This window comes from Rhineura floridana, chromosome 10, assembly GCF_030035675.1.
Source record: "Rhineura floridana isolate rRhiFlo1 chromosome 10, rRhiFlo1.hap2, whole genome shotgun sequence".
In the NCBI taxonomy this organism is placed as follows: Eukaryota; Metazoa; Chordata; class Lepidosauria; order Squamata; family Rhineuridae; genus Rhineura; species Rhineura floridana.
Window position 1 is genome coordinate 9,352,609 of NC_084489.1, and position 23,761 is coordinate 9,376,369.

Below are 23,761 nucleotides of genomic sequence, written 5' to 3' on the forward strand. Positions count from 1 at the left end.
CGTCAATTCAAAAAGCCCCTTAGGTGTATTCTAGCAAATGTGACTGTTCTATCAATTACAAGAATAGCAAGAACACTAAAGGGATTCTTAGACACTAGAGCATTCAAGAACAAAAAAGAAACAGACTTTGGAACACAGCAACTAAGAAAACAGATGGAGAGGTAAACAAGTATAGCACCTAACTCATACCTTTCCATTTTGAGCTGCCCATGAATTGCTGTATTTAAGGAAAGGTGTCAGTCAGTACTATTAAAACATTACAAGTACATACAGCTTGCATTGTAAGTTCTTCATTGCTGCTACATTTCCCCCTCCTTCCATTTTGTCACAGCCATAGATTATCCTGAATGTGCCATAGAATCTTAAACATGTTTACTGGAGGTGGGGAGTGGCGCTTTTATTCTTCTGGGCATAGGGCAGTTTTTATAATGTTGTTACAGTTATTCAATCTGGGTGTCAATGTGTGCTGTACTGTTACTGTCTTGATATTGTGTATTGTTTAATGTTTTTTGTATATCGCTTAAAGGTTTTTTTCAGTATAAAGTGATATACAAATGTTTAATAAATCAAATCAAGTAATGTAGTAATGTAAGTAAATTACTGTAGTAACGTAAGCAATCTTAGTGTGCACAATAGGGCTAGTAAGTGTGTTTTGGGATTGCAGCCAACCCAAATCCCCTCCCCCATCCATGGCTGGTACAAGCATGTGAACACAGAGCTTCTACACACCTGCACTTCTGTGTTGCTTGGCTTGTTTGGAGTGTTGTCACAGTCACAAGACTTTTTGTGCTGTGTTTTCCCTATTAAACTTTTTAATCCCATTTTCTGACAAAAAAAGTATAAAAAATAACCCTAATCCTAATTCATAAACTCAAGAAGTGAGTCTTTAAAAGGCTGGTTACAGATGACAGATTACAAGTATAGACCATGAGCAGACAGAGGAAGTGTGTCTCATGCAGCTTGGACATGGCTATCACCCATTTTATTTTCAGTCAATCTACTTGTTTAACCAAAGAACTTTTTTTTTCAAATGGCTAAAATAAAATATCAGTGAGTTACACAATATTCAAGCATATAAATATATCCTACTGAGGTCAACCATATGCAATCCACAACATTTGTCCAGACAGAAAGTTTTCCAAAGCTTCATTGAGGCAATTGCAAAAAGAGTCACCCAGGCAGCAATTATTTTGTTCTCATTATTTAGCAAGGCACAGATCTGATCTAGGTCATATTTTGCAGTTAATCTAGTAGTAGGTGGCAAGAGGTGTTCGTGAAAGATTCAGAAATTAGGCACTACAAGATGAGTGGCCTCACTGATGTGCTGCTGACAGCCATACAATGGAGTTAGCAATAATATGAGATACATGGTTCAAACACTAACAAAACGTTACTCAGTTCACAATTACTCCGGTTCAGAATAAATTCTTAGCAATAAATACAACTCAATTTTTGTCAGTTTCACCATATTTGGAAACTTTGTACATATGCCATAGAGACACATCCAAGTGCAGCTTCCCACTACATGTGCAGGCCATTTTTTGTTTGTTTAAAAGGCCTTATGAAGTCAACATAACGCGCTTCATACAGGTATTAAGCCATTTACATTGACAGCCAGGATGAGGTAGGGCTAACAAAAACATGCCTAGATTCTAAAACGAAGCAGCAGCAAACACAATTTCTATAATTTCACATATATTATCTTGGATGCATAAAATTTACGAGCATGGCGAGGAAATAAGCAGTAATCAATGGTGCTGAATAATTTCAAGTTGAAAGAAAGAAAGAAAGAAAGAAAGAAAGAAGAAAGAAAGAAAGAAAGAAAGCTCTTGAATAATTTCCTCCCTCTGTTCTTCAGCAGCTTCAAAAATTGAAAGTACATATGGATTTGCAAACACACACATACACACATCTGTGTCCCAAAGAGTTAATTTAGGATCTTGTTAAAATCAAAAAACATCCTCTCACAGCACTGATTCAAAAGCCTTCAACTTAAGGAGATGGCACAAAAGCCAATATGCTTTTATGAGACTTCAGTGTTTATAGGGAGCAATGCAAAACAGGATTTTGTTGAACATATATATTATGCAAGATCAAACTATAAATTGAAACATCTGCATCCATGTTAATCTTAGATATAGCAAAGAGATTATCTGAATTGTGTGCTTCCTTTTGTAATCATTCTTAGCTGTGGTTTTTTAAAAAAAATCTAAGGGAAGGGGGTGGAGTTGGGTTTGCCAGGAAAGGACAATTTTTAAAAACTTTTTTGTTCCTATGCAACAATGCCAGCAGTTCAAAATGGCAACAATATATTTTAAAAATTCAGAACAGCAGACATGCTTAGAAGTTTCCTAAAAGAAATCTAGTAGATTCATATAATGTAGACCTACACAAACAACAAGGTCTCCTCATGGGATATAAACATGAAGATTGGCTGAAACTTTTATATACTTTTGTGAGATTTCCTGAACAGCTGCCAGGCTCAGTGAGCTCCAGAGGGCTCAGAAGATGGAGAAGTATGGCGGGCCTACCTTGACGCCTAACATGACCTAGTGGCGGTGTGAGGCTCAGCAGTGGGGAAAAGCCCAGTCCAAATGCCAGCAGCAAGTGGCAGTGTAGGAGCAACAGCTGCAGCCTATTCAGGAGCTTCCTTCTGAACAGAAGGCCCTGTTGAGGGCCTGAACTTTGGTTTCTGCTTTCTGTTTTGGAAGGCTGCCTTTTCTCTTCCCGCCAGTGTTTTGCGCCCACTGTGTTTAGCTGAGCCCAGCCTTTCTTTTAATTCTTCCCATGCTTTGTGCATCAGAAGCAGCCTGGTCCATTTGCTGTTTCGGTTGGAAAAGGGGTCCGTGGCCTTGTTCTGGGGCCTAGAGAGCAGTGCCTCAGGTTCATGGTCACATGGGACTAAGTTGTTGGCCCATTTGTGGGGAGAAGTTCCTCCTTGGGGGCTCTGGATCATCTGCTGTCTTAAACATTTTCTTTTCCCCTACACCCAAATGTCTTTGTGGAGTTAGTGTTCACTTCCCCACAGATATGTTCAGGCCCATCTGACCAGTATGGCTTATTGCCTGGCCTAGCTGGCTTGGCCTTTCTGTCTGATTAAGGAAGACTATATAGGCCTAATGTTACGGTGGTACAGCCAGGAGTTGGTGTTTACACCACCAATTTTATACTGCTTGACAGTTGATTTAGTAGACCATGCCTCCTAAGGTAGAGATGGGGCCAATATTAAAGGGAAAGTCTCCAAGCTCCCTACTAAGTGCCCCCACTCCCTGATCCAGATGATGATGGTGCAGATCTTGCTACAGCCCTTGCTCATTTAGAGTCTCTTGAGAGGCATAATAAGCAGCAGAATGTGGATGCCAAGAAAAAGGCTAGGTTGGACAAGGATAAAAGGAACAAAAAGGAAAGTCAGCCTAAAATCTTACATGATTTCCTTGATTGCATAGCTGCCTTGGAGGGTTCCTTGAACAGGCCTGTTCCAGTAGTGCCAGCCAATAAGGTGGAGGCTGTGGTTCCAAGTCGGCTCCAGGCCTGTAATAGCATCTGAAATTGGTCCTGGTGAGTATGCACACCAGGCTTGGTTACCAGGTCAGAAGCATCCCAATTCCTGAGATTTCAGGGGCAAGCCCTAATGATGTCACACGGATGGGCCCTAGTTATGTCATTAAACATGATACATTAAGCATCAACCACAGTTGCTTGGAGCATACCATTCAAACAAAAAAAATTATCTGATTGGAAATTAAGATAGAAATCTTACCTAAAAAAGGTCCAGCTGAAGTGACAAGTTCATTCCTTCTCGCCTGCTTAGGGAGCCTGGATACAGAACATTTAATCTAGTCTACTTGCTTCTGTCAAGAAGGGTTTCATTGCCCTCAGGCCAGGCCAGCCACCAGAAGGCCACCGTAGCAAGAAGGGAGCTTAGTGTTTTGGAGATGTTAGATGGGAGCACTCAGGAGTAAAGATGGATGTCCCTAAAAGCTGCAATTGTAAACACACTTACTAAGGGACTAAGCCCCAAATAACTCAATAGGACTTACATCTGAGTAGATATGATTAGAATTGTGCTGTTGGTAAGGCTTGACTAGGGATCCTCTGTAAAGATATCGATATCAAAGCCCCTGCCTAGAATGCCCTGCCCCTGCCTTTTAAAGTGGCTGCTTCAAACTTCTTTACCGACTTGATCCTTCACTGCAAAGAGAGGTTTGATAAATGAGTAAAAAGAGTCTCTACCCTGTGGGCTAACATAAACTCATTTTGACAGCCAACCCAATTCCAGTGAGTAATAATTGACAGAGAGGAAACTACACTTCCCAGGATCCTTTGGGGGAAGTCATGCACTTTAAATGCAAATTGGGTGTGCGTTAAATGTATTGTGTGGATCTGCATTACTTCATATGCTTTGCCTGCATATAAATAGTTTTAATTAATTTTCTAAAATGGAAATGAGCTATAAAGTTTACTGGGTGACCATAGACTACTCACCGTCTCTCAGCCTAAACTTCTCAGGGTGAAAACAGAGGGGAACCATGACTACTCCAAGGACGCAGGGCACACTTAAAATGTAGAGGAAACAATAATGTACAACCATAGTATGAAATCAGATACAAATCAAGACATAGTATGAAGAAATATGTATATAAGCATGACTGTCAAAGATGTTTATTATTTACACAACCCATAAAGATATTTATAGTGTAATCCTATGCAAGTTTACTCAGAAGCAACTCCCAATGTATCCAGTGGGGCTTACTCAAACAGGGAAGTGTGAATAGGACTGCAACCTCAAGTGATAAGGAATGTCACTCACCCAACCCAAAATTCAGAAACACTTTAAGCTGTTTTGTGACTGTTTTATACTTGTTTTATGGTTATCGAAATTTAAATGGATTTTTCTTGTCAGCTGCCTTGGTTTCCAATTGGCAACCCTACCTCAGAGGATTATTGGAAAGACTCCATATATACACACACTGAAGATGTAAAAATACATAAACCCCATATTATAGTTTATTGTCAAAACCAGTTGGTCATTGCAGATTTTTTTTTCCTACCAAATAAAAGTAGTGTTATCTAAGACTTGCTTAAAAATAGAATTGGAGGGGGAGAGAAAGATTTACAACACAATCCTTTGCTACGTACACTCAAAAGTCCCATTGATTTACAGCACAATCCTAACCATGTCTACTCAAAAGTAAGTCCTATAGAATTCAAGGAGGTTTACTCCCAGTTATGTGAGATTAGCATGGCAGCTTTACTCCCAGAAAAGTGAGTATAGGATTAAAGCTTCATATTGGGAAGGTTTTAAAATAGGTTATGAAAGACAAATAAACTGCCCATTTCAAAAGCCCAGGAAAATTTAAACTTGTTTGACTTCTTATAATTAGAAAAGTTATAATGGCATCATAAGATGCATGTACAATTTTAAAAAATTCTGTTCAAGAATTATTTGAGAGGATATATAAAATGCTATTTTTGCAAGTAATTCACAAAACCCTGCATGTACGCTTCTATTATAATCATAACTGAAATTGTTTACTGTAAATGCCTATCAAAATCCTGGTGTGATCTGTTCTAGATCTCCTGCTACTAGAGAAAAAGGCAGTCTTGCTGCTGCTGCAAGTTATAAACTTATTCAATTTGTGATGTGCAAATGGGCAGGGAAAGGAAGTTGTTTTCTGGACTTGTTTTCTATGGATTCTAGCTATTGCCCAGAGGTCAACAAATCTTTCATCGATCACAACCCTGACCACTTCTTGGCTAAAAACCTGAAAGGGTGGGGATTAGAGGAACTGGTTACTAGCTCATTTAACAGAAGTTGCTGGGGGTGTGTGTGCAGACATTTGGGTGTATATCTCTTGAACCACACCACCTAGGAACTTTTTTTTAAAAAAAATGAAATATAAGAGTCCAGAGATTGGGGGGCTCATCTGGAGACCCAGAGAGTACCCCACAAATCCAGAATTTTTGGTAACGTTTTATTATAGCACCTTGGTCTCGATGTTTTAATAGTTTATCTTGTTGCATTTTGCAATGGCCTATGGCTAAACGCAATAAAACTGACTGACTGACAAGGAAGCCAAGAATTCTTGACACCTTCTGCCCAGTGAGATGTCCCTGCCCTCTTTGGACAATAGCATATTTTTATTTATTTATTAGAGGCTTTTATACACTGATTTTTATCATAAAGATACCAAAGCAGCTTTCATATAGGATCAATAAAACATCATAAAATACTATTTAAAATGTCCTTTAAAATGCTGCCGAGCAGAGGAAATTCTATAGGTGGGGTGCCACTTCAGAGAAGTCCCTTCAACACTGGGTGGACTATATGGGGAAAGGAATTCTATAAAATACCTAGGTCCCAAGTCATGAAGGGCTTTGTGCATTAGTGTTAGCACCTTGAATTGGGCCCAATAACATATAGGCTGCCAATGAATATCCTGCAGAATACATGGCATATGACTTTGCTCCAAGTTCAATAGTTTCACAGCTGCATTCTGCACTAGCTGCAGTTTCCAAACTATTTTCAAAGGAAGCCCAATATAGAGTACTCCATACAGGAATTAACCAGGCAAGGCAATATTGATCCAGGAATGGCTAAAGCTGAGGAACCAGTTGTAATAAATGACACCAAGTTCCAACCCCCCTGATGACTACTCACCACAGTTTCTTAAAGATTTTAAATAAAGATGGAACCTTATGGGGCCCTATACCATAATTGTTATGGGCCCAGGCAGAAATCACCCAGAGCTACTTTCTGTAAATAGCCTATAGTTAGGAAAGGAACCACTGTATCATCATGGTCCCAACTCACAGAGCCACTTCAGGATAATACCATGGCCAATGGTTTCAAACGCTGCTGAAAGATCAAGGGGAATCTCTCCCCTAATACAGGTCATCAACCAAAGCAACCAAAGTTGTCTCAGAGCCAACACCAGGCCCTGAAGCCTGATTGGAATAAGTCAAGATAACCGGCTTCATCCAAGTGTGCCTGTAACTGCATGCTCACAACACTCTCGAGTACCTTGCCCAAGAAGCAGACACTAGTGACTGGGCAGTAGTTGTTTAAATATTCAGGGTCCAGAGTGGGATGGGGGTCCCTCTTACAAGGCAGCAAGTACTACCCTCTCTCACAGGGAGACATTGGTCACCCCCTGGATCGACCCAATCAGTCCCCTCAGCTAGACTGAATAACCCATGAATGGCAAGGATTGAAAGAGCATGTAGTTGGCCGCACCCCTGTAAGTAACTCGTCCACCACCTCACGCCACAATAAAGGAAACTGATCCCACACAACAGGACCAGATGGCTTTCTGGCTGGCTCCTCAGAGGCTGTATTAACAGCAACATCAAGGGTGAAACAAACACAAGTGATTTTGTTCTCAAAGTGCTTTGCAAAGTTCACAGCTTGACATTGGGCCCAGAAAAATCCTGGCAGCCAGCATAGATGGCAAAGCACTGCTATAATCATATGATTGTATCGGTCAGTCCCAGTTAGTGGTCTTACTGCCCTGTTTTAGATCATTTTACGTTTCTGGACTGTTTTCAAAGGAAGCCCCATGTATAACACACTACAGAAAGCCAGATGGGAGGGTACCAGAGTGTGGATAAGTGCATCTAGAACTCTAGGGAGTCTGGCCCCTCTCCTGACTGATTAGTTGAAGGGAGGGTCCTGGCACCAGATATGAAGTTTGCCTGTGGAGTTAAGAAGAGCCCTGCTGGATTGCTATACAGTTTTCGGCAAATGCTAAAGACACACCTCTTTGCCCTGGCCTTTGGCTCCTGAGAGGTATGTTTTCAGAACCCACCCTATTCTTGTGATTGAAATGTGTTTTAATTCCTTTTAATATTGATTTTTAGATTTTGTAACTGCCCTGGGACCTACTAGTGCAGGGCGGGGAATAAATATAAACAACAACAACAACCAGGCCAAAGGCCAATCTACTCCAGCGCAGTGGCCAACCAGATGCCCATGGGAAGTCTGCAAGCAAAAGCTGAGTACAACAGCACTCTCCCCACCTGTAATTCCCAGCAACTGGTATTCTAAGTCAAACTGTCTCTAACAGTGGACGTAGATGGCTGAGTAGGGGACAGCTGCAGCCAAAGGTCCTGCAAGTGTTGAATGAAGTTGTGAGGGAGCAAAGTGAAGCAAGCATGGCTTCCTCCATTTGAAGACATTTCTCCCATTGCCTTTGGGGAACTTGTAAAGGATAACAGCTCTCAGAATCTTCACACAGAGGTACTGAAATGCAGCCTATAAGTCAGACAACAAATCAAAGATAGCAATTCTGCATTTGTTGCAGTAGTAGCCCTTTCAGGCAGACACACTTGTGTGACTGGGAACTAATGCCAAAAATAAAAAAAAAACCACTTTTGACTTTGAAATGCCATTTAACATCTATTGAGGGCTCTTGGTGGTCTGTGTGATTGATGTTTGGTGGTCTCCATCTGGATCCCACTGAAAAGTATCCATCTTATGAGGGGCAGCACCAAAACCGGCAATAACTCTGTCTGCACTCTGAAACATTATTATTAGGTCACAGGGCGCAGACCCAGGGCCCAACTTTAAGTGCGCTATGGCCAATATTCATATATCAATTATTTCTGTTGTAAAGACAATTGCAACGGCTTTTGCCTGGACACATTTCATTGCGGCAGATGAGGTTATTTATGTGTGCAAAGCTTTTCCAGATGTGGAAAGATCAGCAGACTAAAAATAGAGAGAGGATTGCAAATCTCCCTATCGGAACAGGAGCTCTGTGGCTCATTTCCTCTCAGTAGTCTCCTCCAGAAGACATATCCCTGCTGATGGAAGGGAAATATGTGACCTATGGTTCCCCTTTCAAAGATAAGCCAAAGAAGTCTTCTCCCAAAGGCTAGTAAAAAGAGCAACGGAACTTACTGGGTTTCATATGGCTTTGGTTAAAGGAATGTGTTAGTTGCCAGGAGGAATATCTTAGCACCCCACCCTTCAACTTTCTTTGTTATTTGGAGAAAGAGGTAAGCAGGCTCTGAAGATCTATGACATCATTTGATAAGGAAGAGAAAATGACCCACAACCAGGTTCTGTGAAATCTGAATTATGTTGCTAGAATGCTGGGGTGATAGCCTGAAAGACCTCAAAAACTCTATCCTGAAAGAGTAAAAATCCAATATATAAAGTACTTCAGGTGGCCCAAATGTTCTTCTTTATACATCTAGGCAGAAGTTTTATGCTCCCCCAAGCGCTTTCACACTGAAAATAAAGTGGTATAAAGAGTCTAGACCACAGTCTTCATTCTCTCAAAGCAAATCTGTTTGGAGCCATAAAAGCTTCATTCAAACAAATCCAGTGCCCCTGCTTGATCATATTTGAGGCACATTTCCACCACCACCGCCACCATTTGAATTCCCAACCCTGGGAAAGTAATATTTGGAGACCAATGAGGGGGCATGGCAAATTAAGTATAAGAGGTCATTAGGTGCAGCTCTGCATTGTCAGTTAAGGAGGAATGTAGGGATGCCACAAATGTTGACAAGGGGCAATACTTGTTTAATTTAACTGCCGGTATTGATTATATAGTTGATCAGTCAGGAGCACAGGGGAATCAAGCAGGCAATGGAGCCTTCTGATTAGTGTCAATCAATAGAAAGACCAGGATGCAAGATAACCCAGTCAGCAAAGAGTATGGCATCTCTTTCATTCCCACTACAATCCTGTCCATTAGAGGCTTAAAACATTTTTTTTTAAAAAAAATCTGGAACCTGAATTTCTCCCTTTTGACAAATGCTCCTGTATGCAATAATGGTGATCTTCATTACTGCACAGTGTTAGTGCATGTGCATGCCTGTTCTTCTGGTTCAAGGCTGTAGCACCAGATACAAAGTACAAATGGCAGCAATTACAAAAGTCCAGAATCAACCATCTCCAGTAGAGATAAACGCAGGGCTTGCATGGTCTGAAGATTTGATGGTTATGGATTACAAGGGGTCAGGCTGCAGAGGATATTCATATGGCTCCCAAAAGGCAGGAATGATGGGCCCTTATTCCAGGCTACAACAGGAGTAGCTTCATTCTCTCTTTCTCTGTGTTGGCTATGAAGGGTTGTTAACCTTTTTATTACTATTTTATTTTTGCTAATGAGGGCATGGAACTTGGAGCAGGAAGTACAAGAAGTTCTAATATAGAAGAGTGTCTCCTCACAGTGTAACACATTACAAAATATGATCTTTAAGAAATAAAAGAACAATGGATTTTTTATTTAACACAGCCAAGCAAAACAGTTCAAACAAATGTTTTTAACCCAAGGTTGAGATATCAAAGGAGAAAAGAGAGAGACAAGAGGTTTGTGGCAAGAGAACAAACATGGATTGCAATGAGAATTCAAGCAAGCAACCTTGTGGAAACATCACAACATTGACTATTTAGTGTTATTACTTCCTTGCTTTTAGCACATTATCAAATATTTTCACAAAGCTCAACAAAGTTTCAAAGGCACTCTTGGAATGTGTTTAATAATACACAAATTTATTTCCCCTAGCTGTCTTTTTTGTGTGTGCATATTTTATTTCATAAATGTTATTTGATTAGATTGCAAAGTATTACATAAACACACTAGCTCAAGAAACTACAGGCCCATCCAAACAATTTCAAAGTCACATCATATCTTTTTTAAAAAAATCATAAACAGAGAATGCAAATGGGGGACAGCCACACAAATGTCATCCTGGTTCACTGGACACACCTGTCATGGTGTACACAGGAGAACAAGTTTTAGACCGACGCTAGCTCCTTTCAAAGTATATAGAACACCAGCAGACCCTTGATGACAACAATGTGGATGATGCTGGTCTTCTAGACATTTCCACATTTCAAACAACTACAATCTTGCTTCTTATTGTTAGTGCTTGCTCTCACCATTTGGTTGCCCTGCTTCTGAAACTCTCTGCTCCCTTGCTGCTAATTCTTAATTTACAGGGCAGATGTGGCTGCAGCTCCTCCATCGCTCCAATACCATTTTTGTAATGAAAGGATGTGGGAAGCACACAGGTGAGGCAGAATTTCATCCAAAGAATCACAGAAACACAGGCTTCCCCATCCAGCCTATGATACTCATGTGGTATATTCTACACTGTCTGACCTGCCCACATGCATTATATTTTCATGTTACCAGAGTAGCATGGGATGGACCCAAAAGACCACAGCAACCATGTCACTCCTCAACATTAAGAATGAGCAAAATCCAGAGCCCAGTAATATAGTCATATTTTTATATACGCTGCCCTGGACTCCTTTGAGAAGAAGTGTGGGATATTCAATCAATCAATCAATCAAATGAAATTTCAACATTTTAAAAAAAAGCATTTCCCCAATCTTCACTTTATTCTAGCAAAAGGCCTTTTTTAAAAAGCTGGGTTTTCACCAGCCGCCTGATGCGATGTAACAATGGGACTGGTGCGCTTTGCTCAGTAAGGCATTTGCACAAGGTGGCTGCCATGACAGAGGATACCCTTACCTGGATAACCCCAGCCTTGCCTTGTGAAGTCAAGAGATCTTGTATAGGGCCTCTGGTGATGATTGGAGCACCACAGAGGGGAAACATATGGAAGAAGGCAGTTCTTACAGTACCCAAGCCCAAGACATTAAGGGCTTTAAAGGTTAGAATCAGCCCCTTGAATTGGGCCTGGAAACTAATTGACATCCAGCGCAAATCACACAAAACTGGCATAACAGGATCAAATCACCAGGCCATCATCACCCCAGCTACAGCACCTTGCACTGATTTGCAAACACTTCTCAAGGGTAGCCCCATGTAAATCACATGACAACAGTTCGCTCTTGAGATGACTAGGACTAGCAAAGACTCCAGGCCGAGAAGTACCTGATCTTTAATGAGGAGTGCATCCCCATCCAAACCAGGTTGCAAACCCACACCTAAGTCAGAAGGTCCACCCACCAACAGTACTTGTGTTTGACTGAATTAAGCTTGTTATGACCCTTCCAGTACTTTGTAGCTTTCAAAGAGTGGTTCAGCCTTTCAACTGCCTCCAAAATATGAAATGAAAAGAGAGAGACTGAGTTGGCTGCCATCAGTATAATAATGATTCTACACCCAAAGGGCCTGATGATCTCATCCAGTGGATTCATGTAGATGTTACACAACATAGGGCAGAGAATGGAACCTCAGAGGATCCCATAGGCCACAGCCCATGGACAGGAGCAGCATGCTGCCTGCACCACTTTCTGGGTCCTATCTCTTAGATATGAGCAGAGTCACTTTAATACTGTGCCCCCCAATTCCTACCCCTTTGAGACAACCCAATATATCATGGTTTATGGTATTGAGTGCCACTGAGAGGTCCAGGAAAATTTATAGGGTCACACTCCTGTCCATTTCCCAGACCAGATAATCCACTAGGATGACCAAGAATTATGAAAAACAGATACAGTTTAGCCTCATCACCCTACTGATGACTGAAACACAAATCTTCTGGTGATATTTCCCGATGAATACTGATACCCGCACTTTCTTCATGAGTGGTTCTGCTTTTGCTACACAAGGACAGACACTCAGAGGAGTTTGTTATTAGTATATACAAATGGGGCCCTGCAACAAAATGTTGCAACATGTAGTGCTTTGCTCAGGGTTCCAGCCAATGACACCTCACACCATAGTTTTTATCTCCTCCCTGTGCTAGCTGTCAGTTAGCATTAAGTGTCCACTGAGCATGCTGAGCCCTCAATGGCCTGGCTTTTTTTGAGGGGGGTACTCCATATTGTGTTTTACTTTAATGGGGAATGGTCTCACAGATGCCAAATCCCAGCTATTTCTATGGTCACATTCCCTTGGGTACATTTAAAAACAGTTTCCCAGTGTGAATCAGAAAACGACATATTCAAACAATGACGTAGTTCTTTTACCTTTTTAAAGCATCTTTTTGTCTCTTCCTCCATCCTCCTTTTCCAGCCACTCCATTCCCCCACCCATCAGGTTTCACTCCCTCCCTTTCAGTCAGTCAATACTCCACGGCCACTGAAGCTTCAGCAAGTTATGGGGAGGAGGTAGGGATTTTCTTTTCTTACAGTTTAGTACCCCTGCAAATGTTGTGGCTACCCCAAATCTGTTGATATCTCCTTCTTGTGTGGAGGTGGTACACTTTTTGCTATATGTGCATAAAAGCATGGGAAGGTTTGATAGAGGGAAACAGAAGGAATAACTGGGGTCCTGCAACAAAATGTTAAAGAGTATATTCCTGGTATTACATGAGAGTGTGGATAAGCAGGAGGAGGAGGAGGAGGTGAAGAAGAAGAAGAAGAAGAAGAAGAAGAAGAAGAAGACACTAATAGGCAAAAAACTTTGCAGTTTAAGAATGTACCCATAGCCAACAGATATTTCTATCAAACTTTAAAAAAAAGGGAAATTGGGCAGCTATAGTGAATGCACCAGGGGAGCAGGAGACCTGACCTCCTCTCTGAGCTATTGTACTGCCCTACATATCTGTAAACATGCAAACACCATTTGGGTTGGTCTTTCACAGTCCAATCCACTTGCTGTGTAGCTTGGAAGAATTTGGTAACGTGCCTCTGAGCATATGGTGACCACTCTGGCCACTAGAGCTCTGTCAGGGGAACAGGAGTCTCCTCTCAGCACCCTTCACAAACTACACTTCCCAAGATTCTCTGGGGGAAACCATGCCTATCTATTACACTTTAGGTCTGGTGTGAGTGTGGCCCCCTGATTAGGCAAGCCCAGCAGCTGTGAGTCTGGGTTTTAGAACACTGACAGTCAACAAAGTAATGCCTCCTGCCTGGTGCACTTCAAGTCTCTGGCCCACAACCAAGGTTTGCTTCTAGTAGGGAAGTGGGTGTGGGAAATCATAGGTGAGGCAGAGCTACGCATGGTCCTGGCATGGCCCTGATATCTTTCCTGATGTTCCTCCTTTCACCAACACACTTTGCAGGAACCTTTGATTGTAATTTTTCAGTTTTGTTTCATTCAGCTTGAGTCACTGCATGCACACCCAGTACCCTGAACACAGCTAGATATCGAGCAAACCATGAGGGCACAGGGCCAAGATCCAATGAAAAAGAGATGCACAGTGAGGTATTCATTGCATGTAACAGCACAAACTTCCAGATGATCATGCACTTCAGCATCATGTATACTATAAACAGAAGGAAGAACAGACAGAATGCCATCCTACGGTCACTTCCGAAGGGAGATTAACAATCAAGCACCACCTTGACTTCCTTGGCAGGAAAATGTGGAACAACTGAGGAGCCATTTGCAGACCCCATGCAACCTTTCTCACTCTGGCTAAAATCCTGAGTGGTGTCACCAGCATGTTATAACCAATGCAAACAATAATCATCAACCAAGTCCACAAACACAGTATGAGTACCATGTACAAATTTACCTAGCTATTCACCACCCAGCACAGGTTCAAGGGGACTATCAGCATTGTTTGAGGAAGATGTTAACAGATTTCCAAAACAGATGTAATGTGTTCAACACATAGATATGCATCCAGACAATGTTCAATTTCCATCCATGTCCTGAACATTGGTCATGAGATGGACAAGCTGGTGCTCTCTATCCTCAGGAACTAGGTGATAGGATTTTCTCATATGGACTCATTTTCTCATTGTATTTATCTAACCCCCATGAGAAAATTTTACCTCTATGAGAGGAATTTTACCATTCCTCTGCATCTGAAGAGCTTCTAATACTTTCTAATGAAAAATGAAATGGACTGCCTTCAAGTCGATCTTGACTTATGGCTACCCTATGAATAGGGATTTCATGGTAAGCGGTATTCAGAGGGGGTTTACCATTGCCTCCCTCTGAGGCTCGTCCTCCCCAGCTGGCTAGGGCCTGCTCAGCTTGCCACGGCTGCACAAGCCAGCCCCTTCCTTGTCCGCAACTGCCAGCTGGGGGGCAACTGGGCTCCTTGGGACTATGCAGCTTGCCCACGGCTGCACAGGTGGCAGAGCACTTAACCCCTAAGCCACTCACTGTGGGGGTGATCTTTAGCTGGCCCTTTATACTCAGTAGACACAAGCGGGGATTTGAACTCACAGACTCTGGACTCCCAGCCAGGCTCTCCTCCCCACTGTACTATAACAGCTGTCTCTAATACCATAAAGGTAGGATAAAATAAAACAGAGTATAAACACTGAAAGCCAAAGGTGAAAACTCCTTTTTCCTACAGAGACCTTTTAATGTAAAGAAGTTTTTGGTCAGTTGTGGATATCTCACTTCTAACTAGGATTAGGAACAGGATTCCTGAGTTACCTCAGGAGAATAGCCTGCCTTCGCCTAACCAGAAGCAGCATTTTGGGGAAGAAATGAGCTATGAAACCCTCGGTCTCAGATCTGCTAACCTAACCATTTTGGATGAGCAGCCAAATTCTTAAAAATAATATTTAGCATTTGTACTGGAGAGATGTGAAGGATGAGCAAAAGTGTTTAGAACACTCCAAGGAAAGTCACAGAGCTTTGATGGTGGGTATAAATTTGAGAAAACAACAATGCTTTCCAATAACTTTTAGTACTTCCTTTTAGGCTCCCAGACACTAAACTGTACATAATGGTCATTTCTCCAAGGCTCCTTCAGAGCAGCCTTAGTTCTTACTTGCTCTCTACAGAATTTTGGAGACACACTATATAAAGCTTCATTTTCAATTTACCCTGAAGGAAGCCCCCTCCATTTTCAACCTTTGCTTGTATAAGTACGGTGAGCTAAATAATAGGCATTAGTTACAGCATCATCTTTAAGCTACTGTGGTGTTTAATAAATACATAAAGGCCAAATCAAACATAACATTAAGCACATCACTTGAAGTTACATGTGTTGGTTTGGCATCTGTTAAAGATGCCATAAGGGAGAAACTAATTTTCATTAGAACTGCAGCGCACAAGAAGCATTTTTAACCATGTAATCCCCTACCATACTCTTCCTGAACACCAAAGGAAAGCCTCCATTGGCCCAATGGGAAGCTACACCTCAGCAAATAACAGCTTCAAAGGGACGATGTCCATTGAGACTGCAGGGGGGGAGGAAAGGGTTACAAGCTCACCACCCTCTTTATCTCTGCACCCAACTCCCCTTTGCTACAGTCCCAATGAAAATCAGGGCCTGCACAGCAGTTATTTATAGTATAAAACACACACACAAAACAACAACAACTTCAACTAACTGACACATTTAGCATCATATCTAGTTTGGCCTAACATTTGTTCACTAGCGAAATATTCTTAAAATAGTGCATGGCTAGGAGATAGTAAAATACCTTGCAGGCTGACAGCAGCTTTGGAAATAAACATTTAAGTGAACTACACATCTATGCAAGAAAAGATGGCAAGAAAAAGCTGCTGGCTTGCTTTCCCCTCTATTATCAATGTGCTTTGCAGTCATGCCTTTTTGTCTTAATATCCCCACTGCTATTCAATCAGACGTCATCACTCTTTGTTCACTACTATCTTCAACTCTCAAATAGCAACTCCACTGAAGAGATACGGGCATTTAGGAGATGAGATCAGCTGTGAACACAACAAGTGATGGAGCATGGGGACAAATAACACAAGCAGTTACTGTAGCATTGGAAAGAGACTCTTTTGGGAAACCTTTCCCTTTCTCGTCAGGTCTGAACTACAGACAACACATTCCTAGCGTTTGTTTTTCTGACACACACATGGGCCGGTTTGGATGAGACTATAAATGTGCATAACCTACATGCACTGGGAAACAGAAATCTCAGCCACCCATATCCATTAAACGTTTGACTCTGCAGAATTCTGGGAAACAACTCATCAGGGCTGAGCCATAAGCTGGTTTCAGAGATGAGCTTGGAGCTGGGAACCAGGGCTCAGCAGCGGAGCCAGGAAATCAGAGCCAAGGGATTGAACCAGAGCCAAGGAACACACCAACTTTAACCATGCAGGGTGTCTGCATAGAGAGCCAAAGGTCCCTGATTCAATCCCCAGTAGTTCCTGACATAACTGTAACTCAGGCCTATGCATACTGGGCTTTTTGCATAGAAGCCATGTTCAAACATTACAACCGATACACAGGCCCTGGGAGGCAAGACAGGCAGGACGAGTGGGTGGCTGTGATTATGCTTTCCCATCACAAACACTCATCCAAATCACCCCTCTAAACGGACTTTGTGGCAATCTAGTTAGCTGGTCAGAGGGAACAATCCCGTTGGCCTCTCAACTTATGTTTCTTATTGGGCTGGATTCTTAGCAGGCAGATACATAATTAAAGGTAGTTCCAGGGTGGACGGGATTACTTGCTATATTCACACAGAGGGAAAATGTATAATCCAGACACAATGCTTCATTACTGTATATATATGTTTTTCAAATTAGTCAATATTATGTTGTTTCCAGAACCAATTCCCTATTGAAAATTTCCCCATAAAATAGCACAGCTCTTCCACATTTTTCGATTTATAATACAAAGGATAAATTGGATCATTGGAGGAGGAAAATCCTAACCAATATGTGACCTTAGCAGATGTAATCTAATCTGATTTCCACTACATTAGCCTAAGGATGCTTATGCAACAGCAAAACATAGCCACTGAGAGACAAAACAATGGATGTTTTAAAGCTTTATTTATTGCTAGTTCTCAAAACATTCAATTGTGATCATACTTCAACTGCCAGATCTAAATTAGAGAGGTTTTTTTTAAGGGAAAAGAAAAAGTTCTCTTTGGGGAAAACATTAGAGCTGTATAGAGAGGTGCAAGCTTAAGAAGATGGAGCATCTGGCGGCAAACCAACTTGCCTGCAAATCCAGACCAAGAGGACCCATAAGGAGACCTTTTAGGAAATCATAAAAGGTACAAGAGAGCTGCAGAAAATCTCTTCTCTTTCATCATTAGCCTTCATTCTGGCCTGAGAAATGCAACAGCATTCTTTACCATTAACAGATTATAGCAAATTCCACCAAAATCTAAACAATTTTCACAAACTCTAATCACTTCCTTATTTACTCATGTTTACCCTCCCCTTTCAGCTGGATTGCAGTTTGATATCAGAGTGCATTCCAAAGGCCATTTGGCTACTCATTAATTGCTCAGAAGCAGTACATAACTCAACACTTCTGAAACCCAAAGAAATGTGGTAAAATCTATCATGGCTTAGAGCCTGAAGACATATTTGGGTTAGTCAGAGTTTAGAATTCAGTAGTGGATACTTTTTCTCCATTCTTATTATAACATATGAACTTGACCTAGTCAGATCACCAGTCTGTGTAGCCCAGTGTTGTTTACACTGAGCTTCAGTCTCCAAGGTCTTAGGCTAACCCTACTACCCGAGGGCCTTAAACAAAAGGTGCAACAAATTGACTTGAGAACTGCTACATGCAAAGGATGCACCCAACAGTGAACTACAAGCTCTGTATGGAACAGACTCTTGCTTTCCTTCAGCCAGGACAACCGTGGCAGTCAGTCCACAGACCTATAGGTACAAAAATTAATTAGAGTACTAGGTTCAAATAACGTGAGCCATGTTGTCTATTATTTCAGCTGGAAACAATGGAGAGTAGACGGTTTGAACCTTTAAAAAAGATTTAATTACTATATATTATAGCCAGCATGGATTTTTCGCATTCGGCAATATTAAATTAAAGATACCCCCCATGTCATTCTGATGCCTCCCATAAACTCATTTTAAAACAAAGCCTTACAAAACTTAGTCCTGAACTCAGAAACACTTGCTGAACAACTCTCTACATTTCATGGCAATACACAAAACACTCAGAGAGAATCGAGAGTTCAAAGTGTAAAACAAGAGAAAAAAATCCAGATCCCTGCGGGACTTTCTTTTCTTTCAGTGGTCTCATAATTTGTTTAATTAAAAATCAGCCATGTTCACAGAGTACTTGTAATCCTATTACTGACCTTGCCCTTCAAGGACCGCTGATCTTCATCGTCTGCAGTTTAAAAGTTAAAAAATGCATGGCTGATTTTTAATTAATTTAAGAAATTTAACAGTGAAGTCTATTATAGTGCTCGACATTCTCAGTAAGAACCATCAGTGTTCTGAAAGCCAGACTCACAGCTGTCTGGCTTGGCTAATCAGGTGGCCACACCAATGCCAGACCTTTATTTCACTTTAGATACTTATGGCTTCACCAAAAGAATCCTGGGAAGTGTAGTTTGTGAAGGATGCTAAGAGTTTTTAGGAGACTCCTAGTCCCCTGACAGAGCTCCAGTGGCCAGAGTGGTTTAACAGTCAGCCCCGCTTCTGGGGACTGAATCTCTGTGAAAGGAATATGGCCTCTCCTAGCAACTCTCAGCACACTTCACAAAAGACATTTCCAAGGATGCTTTGGGGAAAGCCATGACTGTCTAAAGTGAAATAAAGGTCTGGTGTGGATGTGACCAGTGACAACTTTGGTTTAAATTTGGGTGGGAGGCTACATGTGCCTGCTGTAGAATAAAAAGGTGGAGAAAACCCTGAACAACAATGATACTGTTCACAATGTTTTCCTTTTGGAAAGAAAAGGGGCTTTTCTTCTATCCAATGTCCACTCAACCAATCTCCTCTCCCAGAGCTTGGAAAAGTTACTTTTTTGAACTACAACTCCCATCAGCCCAATCCAGTGGCCATGCTGGCTGGGGCTGATGGGAGTTGTAGTTCAAAAAAGTAACTTTTCCAAGCTCTGTCCTCTCCTCCCCTTCCTCCTTACCCCTGCCTTTCCTCCCCTTCTCTCACCCTCCCCTCTCCCCCCCCTCCCCAAAGCAATTTCACCTATCCTACATCACCTATCCTATTCTACAGGAGTAAATCCCAGTGAACTCAAAAAGCATGCAAATGATCTAACCTGCCCTCCTCTCCTCTTCCCTCCTATCCCCTTCTTTTTGCCCCTCCCCTCCCCCTCCTTCCCTCTCTTATTCCCTCTCCCCTCCTCCCTCAGTCAGTTTTACCTATTCTAAGCATGACTGCATGGGAGTAAATCCCATTGAACTCAGTAAGCATGCAAATTATCAGATCTGTCTTTCCCCTCTTCTCCTCTCCCTTTCTCCTCCCTTCTTCCTCCCCTCACCTCGTCCTTCTTCCTCCTCCCCTGTCCACTTCAGCCCTCCTTCCCACCCTCTTCTCCCCCTCCTCCATGTCAGTTTCACCTATCCTAAGCATGTTTGTACAGAAGTAAATCTAACTGAACTCAATTAGCATGCAAATGATCAAACGTGCCCTCCTCCCCTCCCCCCACTCCCATACTTCTCCTCCCCTACGCCCTTCCTACACCCTTCCCTCCTCCTCCTCCTCCTCCTCCTCCATGCCTGCCCTTCCTCCTCCTCCTCCCCATCCCTATCCCCCCCATGGTCAGTTTCACCTATCCTAAGCATGATTGCAGGGGAGTAAACATACAAATGATCAGTCCATTCTCAGCAACCTTGCACAGGATCTCATTTCTTACCACCCAGATTAAAAAGTAGAGAAATTCACAAATAGGCAAAAAAAACCCACAAAAAACACCCTTGTGTTTTAAGAGCGTACCTATAGCCAGTGTGGTGTAGTGGTTAGAGTGTTGGACTATGACCTGGGAGACCAGGGTTGAAACCCCACAAAGCCATGAAGCTCACCTTGGGCCAGTCACTGCCTCTCAGCCTCAGAGGAAGGCAATGGTAAACCACCTCTGCATACCGCTTACCATGCAAACCCAATTCACAGGATCTCCATAAGTCGGGATTGACATGAAGGCAGTCCATTTCACTTTCATAGCCAACAGATATTTCTATCAAACTTTTAAAAGCAGGGAAATTTGGCAGCTGTAGTGAATGCACCAGGGGAACAGGAGACCTGTTCCTCCACTCTGAGATATTGTACTCTGCCTCCATCGCATCCTCAAGTAGCCATCTGGTGGAGCTTTTCCTTATTGTCAGGAGTCTGTTGACATCAACTCCAGGAAATGGAGTCTTAGACCCTTCGGAGGCCCACTGTGAATTGTTTGCAAGACACTTTGAGGGTAAATGCGCTCTACGTGGGGCTGCCTTTGAAGACGGTCCGGAAACTGCAGCTTATACAAAATACAGCGGCCAGATTGATAACAGGGACTAGGCGTTCCGATCATATAACACCGATCCTGGCTCGCTTGCATTGGCTGCCTATATGTTTCCGGGCCAGGTTCAAAGTGCTGGTTTTAACCTATAAAGCCTTATATGGCGTGGGACCACAATACCTGGTGGAACGCCTCCCCCGATATGAACCCACCCGTACGCTACGCTCTACATCGAAGACCCTCCTCCGGGTACCTACCCATAGGGAAGCTCGGAGGGTGACAACAAGGAGAAGGGCCTTCTCAGTGGTGGCCCCCAAACTATGGAACAATCTCCCTGATGAGGTACGCCTGACGCCAACATTACTATCGTTTCGGCACCAGGTTAAAACTTTCCTCTTTTCCCAGGCATTTTAGCATTTTAGTATGTGTTGAAAACTGTCTTGAGTCTTTTGGGTATTTTATAATTTTAAAGTTTTTTTAAAAAGTTTTTAAATTTGTTTATATGTGACCTATTGTATTTTTTATGTTTGACTGTTGCGCACCGCCCAGAGAGCTTCGGCTATGGGGCGGTATAGAAATTTAATAAATAAATAAATAAAATAAATAAAGTCGCTCGCCTCTGTAGCAGTCTTGATGCCCCATCCACATCTACTGTAGTCCCCAATGAGGTGTCCAGTGCAACATCTGCTGCAACTTCTTGGGAACGGTTTCATATGATGCGGCCTGATGACGTGGACAAGATGCTTGCGATGATGTGGCCAGCAACGTGTCCTCTCGACCCAGGGTGTGGTCAATGCATCATTGCAAGAGGGAGTGGTTCCAGCCACCTTGAAAGAGGCGGTGATTCGACCACTCCTGAAAAAGCCCACCCTGGACCCATTGGTTTGTGACAACTACCAACCGGTTGCAAATACCCCCTTCTTAGGGAAGGTGATTGAGAGGGTTGTGGTGCAGCAACTGCAAGTACTCTTGGATGAAGCAGATTATCTCGACCCATCCCAGTCTGGGTTCAGGCCTGCTTATGGGACTGAATCAGCCTTGGTCACCCTGATGGATGACCTTTATCGGGAGAAGGACATGGGGAGTGAGACCCTGTTACTCTTACTTGATCTCTCAGCGGCCATTGACCATGGTATCCTTCTGGGCTGACCTGGTGAGATGGGTATCGGAGGCACTGTTTTACAGTGGTTCCGATCCTACCTCCAGGGTCATTCTCAGAGAATACCATTCGGTGACTGTCCTTTGGCCCCCTGGCACTGTGCTGTGGGGTGCCACAGGGTACCATCTTGTCCCCCATGCATCTATATGCCCCCCAACATCTATATGAAGACCTTGGGAGCAGTCACCAGGAGCTTTGGGGCGAGGTGTCACCAGTATGCTGAATCGGGAGAGGCTGTGCAAGCCCTGGACCACTGCCTGGACTCAGTGGTGGGCTGGATGAGGGCCAATAAACTGAGTCTGAATCCTAGCAAGACAGAGGTGCTGTGGGTTGGTGTTTCCCGAGTTCGGATAATTGGTCAGTTGCCTGCTTTGGATGGGGTCGTACTCCCTCTGAAAGAGCAGGTCCATAGCCTGAGGTTGCTGCTGGATCCATCTTTGTCGCTAGAGGCCCAGGTGACCTCCGTGGCTAGGAGTGCCTTTTACCAGCTTCGGCTGGTCAGACAGCTGCGGCCGTTTCTGGACCAGGATAGCCTGACCACTGTTGTCCATGCACTGGTAACCTCTAGGCTGGATTACTGTAATGTGCTCTATGTGGGGCTGCCCTTGAGGTTGGTCCGGAAGCTGCAGCTAGTGCAATACGCGGCGGCGAGATTGCTCACTGGAGCAGGGTATCGCCAACATGTCACCCTGCTGCTGAAAGAATTGTACTGGCTGACCATTTGCTACCAGGCCAAGATCAAGGTTCTAGTTTTGGTGTACAAAGCCCTATACAGCTCGGGACCAGGATACCTGAAAGACCATCTTACCCCTTATATACCCAGTCGATCACTGCGCTCTGCAGATGAGGGCCTCCTGCAGATACCATCTTATCAGGAGGTTCATTCTGCACATATAGGAAACAGACCTTTAGTGTGGAAGCACTTACCCTGTGGAATTCCCTCCCTTTGAATATTAGGCATCTCTGCTATCTTTTCAGCGACTTTTGAAGACTTTCCTCTTTCAACAAAGAAAGCCCAGCGGAGCTCTTTAAAACTGTACGAGGGCTTTTACATTCTGGCCCTCGGGATATTATAGACTCATCTGTAGCCCGCTGTGAAGAGTTCGCCAGGCACTTCCAAGATAAGATCGCATGCATTCGTCGGGACTTAGACTCCAATATTATAGCAGCTGGTCCTAATGAAGCATCCAGATCACGGTCTTGTCCTCATTTATTGGATGAGTTTCAGTCGGTGCAGCTCGAGGATGTTGACAAGATCCTTGGACTGGTGCGGGCGACCACGTCTGTTCTAGATCCTTGCCCCTCTTGGCTGGTGAAAGCTGGCAGGACCGGAACCGCTGGCTGGGCCAAGGAGGTAATAAATGCCTCTTTAAGAGAGGGAGTGGTCCCTGACTGCCTAAAAGAGGCGGTGGTGAGACCACTCCTGAAGAAACCCTCCTTGGACCCAGATAACTTGAACAACTATAGACCTGTGGCGAATGTTCCGTTCCTGGGCAAGGTGCTGGAGCGGGTGTTTGCCGGCCAGCTCCAGGGGCTCTTGGATGACACTGATTATCTTGATCCATTTCAATCTGGTTTTAGGCCCGGTTTTGGCACCGAAACAGC

The 23,761-nt window shown here is 43.1% G+C and overlaps 1 protein-coding gene across 7 annotated transcripts in view; it reads right to left on the reverse strand.

Moving 5' to 3' along the window:
* SUGCT (succinyl-CoA:glutarate-CoA transferase) overlaps positions 1-23,761 on the reverse strand; it is a 483,400-nt gene that overhangs the window by 222,647 nt on the left and 236,992 nt on the right. The window lies entirely within an intron of this gene.